The sequence below is a fragment of the Chiloscyllium plagiosum genome, unplaced genomic scaffold (assembly GCF_037043375.1).
Source record: "Chiloscyllium plagiosum isolate Xiang-an unplaced genomic scaffold, Cpla_swu_hap1 HiC_scaffold_51, whole genome shotgun sequence".
Lineage (NCBI taxonomy): Eukaryota > Metazoa > Chordata > Chondrichthyes > Orectolobiformes > Hemiscylliidae > Chiloscyllium > Chiloscyllium plagiosum.
Genome location: NW_028270189.1, coordinates 39,597,985 through 39,602,586, shown reverse-complemented (window position 1 = coordinate 39,602,586; position 4,602 = coordinate 39,597,985). Strand labels below are relative to the sequence as shown.

Sequence of the window (4,602 nt, the reverse complement as noted above, 5' to 3'; positions counted from 1 at the left end):
CAAGTGCCATTCGTTGGAAATCCTCGAACTCCCTCCCTTACATCATTATGGGTTTATCTAGATAAAATGAATGGCAGCAGTTCAAGACGGTAACTCATCGTCAATTTCGCCAGCACAATTATATCTGAGTAATACGTGGTAACCCAGCGGCAATGAGCCACAAACACGTTAATAAACCACAAACTAAAGGTCACTGTTTGAAACCCACGTGCTCCAATGCTGAGCTTTTGAATAAATTGTGTCCATATTCGAGAAAATTGAAATACGATTTCATTTGAATGCATCAAATTCTGAACAGGCTTCAGAGGGTAGATGGTGAGAAACTGATCCTGTGGGTCTGGGTATCTAAAACACGATAACAGTCTCAGGAGTTGCGGAAAAGCTCAGCAGGTCTGACAGAACTGCGAAGAGAAGTCAGTGTTAAAGTTACACCATTTACAGATCTTTTGCTTATTATTGACACACCCTCAGGGTAAGGGCACGTTATTTGGGAATGAGATGAGGAGAGAGCGATTAACTCTCAGGCTTCTGAGTCTTTAATATTCTCTGTCCCTGACGATTGTTGATGCACCCTCATTGAGTGCATTTCAGATTGGAAGGCACAGATTGCTGGTTTCTCAGGGAGTCACGGGATATGTGGATTGCACGGAAACTTGATATGAAATCTAAGTTTAGCTTTGATTGGAACAGACTGAACATGTTAAACAGGCTCTCATTTTTTTCTTCAGCGTTAACCCCATTCCAATTGTTCAGTAATTATTACTTTTCTAACTTCCTACCGCTCTGCTGAATTCCCCTACTCTCATAACACATGAGCTAACCTTTCCCTTCTCTCGGCAGATGTTGCATGACCTTATCAGATTCCTCTGAATGGTCTGTGTTTATTTCAGAGAGAATTATAACTCTTTTGTGAGAGAAAACATTCTCCAAACCGTTTCCTTTAATTCTAATTGTTCACAGAGAAAGGAGGCATTGTTCTGTCCAAATGCATTACATGCTCATGAGTGCATCAATATATTGCGATGATTTTTAAAATAAAATATATTAAACATAATGAAATTCATGATGAAAACACGAGACCCAATTCGATCTGTAAGGGGCAGGAATTCAGTCATGCGAGGTGAAAGTGAGGACTGCAGATGCTGGAGATCTGTGTCAAGATTAGAGTAATGCAGGAAAAGCACAGAAGGTCAGGTGACATCCGAGGAGCAGGAGAGTCGACATTTCGGGCAAAACACCATCATGGGGAATGAGGCTGAGAGTGTCCATCGTGGACAGATAGATGGGAGGGAGTGGAGCTGCGGAGAAGGGAGCGGAGAGCGCAATTGATGGATGGAGGTGGGTGTAAAGGTGATTGGTCGGAGAGGACGGTGGAGCGGATAGATGGGAAGGAAGATTGGCAGGTAGGACAGGCCATGAGGATGGTGCCGAGCTGGCAGGATGGAACTGGGATAAGGTGGTCGGAGGAGGAAATCAGGCAAATGGTAAAGGCCACATTGATACCCTGGGGTTGGATGTTCCTGAGGAGGAAGATCAAGCGTTCTTCCGCCAGGCGCCGGGTGGTGAGTGAGTGGTGATAGAGAAGTTCCTGGTCCTGCATGTCCTCGGCAGATTCGGAGGGGGAATTCAATTCTCCCTCCGCCAGTTGTTATTCTGTATGTTGCTTCTGACCCATCAAAACACAGATCTGAGTGAATGCGCAAACAACCTCTCTCTATACATTTCACTCAAAATAATGTCAATAACAGGACGGATTAAAACAAAATGCAAACTGTGTTGAATGCTGGATGTAGGGAATCATGTTACTGTGGAGCCTTTACAGCACTGAGATCAGGCTTTCGGCCCATCATTCACAAACCAGTCTGCACTCCCTCTTGAAACCTCTCCAATTACCCAGATCCCTGTCTGATTGAAGACTGTGTGTGTGGAGTTTGCACATTCTCCCCGTGTCTGCGTGAGTTTCCTCCGGGTGCTCCAGTTTCCTCACACAGTACAAAGATGCGCAGGTCAGGGTGGATTTGCAACACTCAATAGTCAACAGTGTCCAGGTGAGCGTTGGTTATATGGTTAGCCATGAGAAATGTGGGGTTACAGGAATAGTGTAGAGGGTGAGACTTGGTGGGATGCATGATGAGCCGAATAGCCTGTTTCTACACTGTAAGAATTTTATGATCCTATACTCCATCCCATCTATATCTGTGGATGAAGAGGACAATCACCTGATCAAATATCCTCTTCAATGGGTCAACGTTTGTTTTCTATCTGACAAAGAACTGCAGATGTTGCAGATCTGAGAGACAGCACAAAAATTGCTGGGAAACTCAGCAGGTCCGGCAGCATTTGTGGGGAGTGAACCTTTTGGATCCAGTGATTGTTCGTAAGGGCTGAAGGCTTCTGATTCTGGTGTTTTCAGACCTGTTGACGTTTTACAAGCAATTTCTTGTTTTGCTTTCAGCCCCAGATCAATTGGTTACGATTATGCCTTGTTATGTCCATTTGGGAAAAGGGGCAGTTTATCGGCTAGCGCGGTGGTGGTGTAGTGGTGAGCATAGCTGCCTTCCAAACAGTTGACCTGGGTTCGATTCCCAGCCATCGCAGTGTCGTGGCTTTCCCTGTGGTTTTGTAAGGAAAGGTCTTGAGCACCAACGTTGCATTCTGTGGCGAAATAGATTTGTCAGGTTGCTTTAGGGTTAATATGGCGATGGTTCCTGTTAATTGCCGTGACAATCCGGGCAGTGTTGCTCGAAAGCTTTCCTCTCTGCTGCCCATTGCTTATTTGAATATTGTTCGCAACATAAGGTTCGTTTTGTTTTGTTGGAAAAGTGAGAGATTGCTATCGTCAGAAACCTTAAATAATTACAGAAGCCGCTGGAAATTCGGAACAGATTCAACAGCTTCTATCGTGGACAGGAAGGAGGTTTAAATGCGTCAAATTTCTTCAAGGTTAAAATACATTCGCACCTCAAAACCATTTGGAAGCTTAAGAATTACAAACATCACATTATAACCTTTCCTCATCCGTTCACGTTTCACAATATCATTCCGGTAGCAGGAAGACCAGTTTTGTATGGTTTATGCAATGTTACTATATTCGAACATTGACTGTTTCGTAGTTAAATGATGTTTCATTTCGTTCAGTTTTCCAATAGAGTTGGGTTAGTCCACACTTTGTATTTTGTTTGTGTTACAACGATATTGCGAAGTAAATTGTGTTTCGGTTCAAGCCTGGAAGTTTCACCAATTGAATTGCATTGCCGTACATTTGCCTTCAGGAGAAAAGTAAAAGGGATCTAGACCATCTTCTTAATTAATAGGAGTTTGATCTGGTTCAAAACCTCCTTAATTTCGGTCAATAAATGTTCCTACAGTGCGCAACAATGATTTTCACAGATCAGAGGAGGATGCACAGACATCGTTATTAATTGTTATTACCTCGGACATGAGACGTTTGGGAATGATATTCCTCAGACCATCGACTGTCTGCTCAGCCAAGGTTAAAGGCCTGGAATACGGCAAAATTGGGAACAATGCAATTCCCAGGAGACTGAGAGGTTACTAACAGAGCGGGAGGTGGAGATTCGGGAACAGAACTACAGGGACAGTCCGCTCTGATCACTGACCCTTCACCGTCAGTATATCCAGTGCCAGGAATAACTGCCATTCGTCAGAATGACAAAATGTTACTATGGAAAATAAAGAGCATGAAAGTAAGGGAAGGGTTTAAAGCATGAAAGCAAGGGAAGGCTTAAAGCATGAACCCCACTGGCGATGTGTTGCAAGGGGTCTGTAGAATACAGGATGAGATAAGAATAGTGGAATTCTCTCACACCAATTAGCAAAGAAAGGTTGACGCTGAAAGGTCTCGATGGTGAGATTAGATTACAGTTAGTAAAGTTAGGCTTCCTGTTAAGTATCATTATGACTCGATTGGGAACATAAATATTTGGGGCATGACATTAAGTATCAAATTATTAGTTAATAGAGTCAGCCTGATTGAGATTATTGACAATAAATAACAAATTATGGCATCGGGAAAATATGAAGTAGGGTCTGGAATGAAAGACCATTGTTGCGAAAGCTGACATTAAATATCTAATCGTCACATGAGAATAACGTTAAGTAGAATGAACAATTAAAGAGATGATGGGAACTGACATCACTGGTTTATTGTGTAGCGAGTGTGAGGTGCTTTGATTAATATATTTAGACATGCTGATAAGCAAACAAAGCATGGGAAAAATATATAAAAAACCATGGACAATGACGTTCAAGAGCATTCGAGAATCTGCTTTCGCGGTGTCACGGTTTTTCGTTTGCAAATAACAGACCGACTTCTTGAAGAACTCTCTACGTCTCCTGGTGAATCTCTATACTTTTTCCACGACAAAACTCAGCAGGTCTGGCAGCATCCATGCAGAGAGAATCGTGGACAATATTTAACAACTTAATCAGAACTCAATAATCTCCCACAGGTACTGCCAAACCAGATAGTTTTGTCAGCAGTTTCTGATTTTGTTTCAGATTCCCGGAGGCCACAGTTCATTACATTAACTTTTAAACCATTGCAGAAAGTTCTTTGTGGTTCTTCACACGGAAATTTTC

At 42.7% G+C, this 4,602-nt stretch overlaps 1 non-coding gene across 1 annotated transcript; it reads left to right on the top strand.

Annotated features, from left to right (window-relative positions):
• The first annotated feature begins 2,525 nt into the window (after window positions 1-2,525).
• Window positions 2,526-2,597, top strand: trnag-ucc (transfer RNA glycine (anticodon UCC)). The gene has a single exon. It is a non-coding gene; the product is annotated as a tRNA-Gly (tRNA).
• Window positions 2,598-4,602: the final 2,005 nt, after the last annotated feature.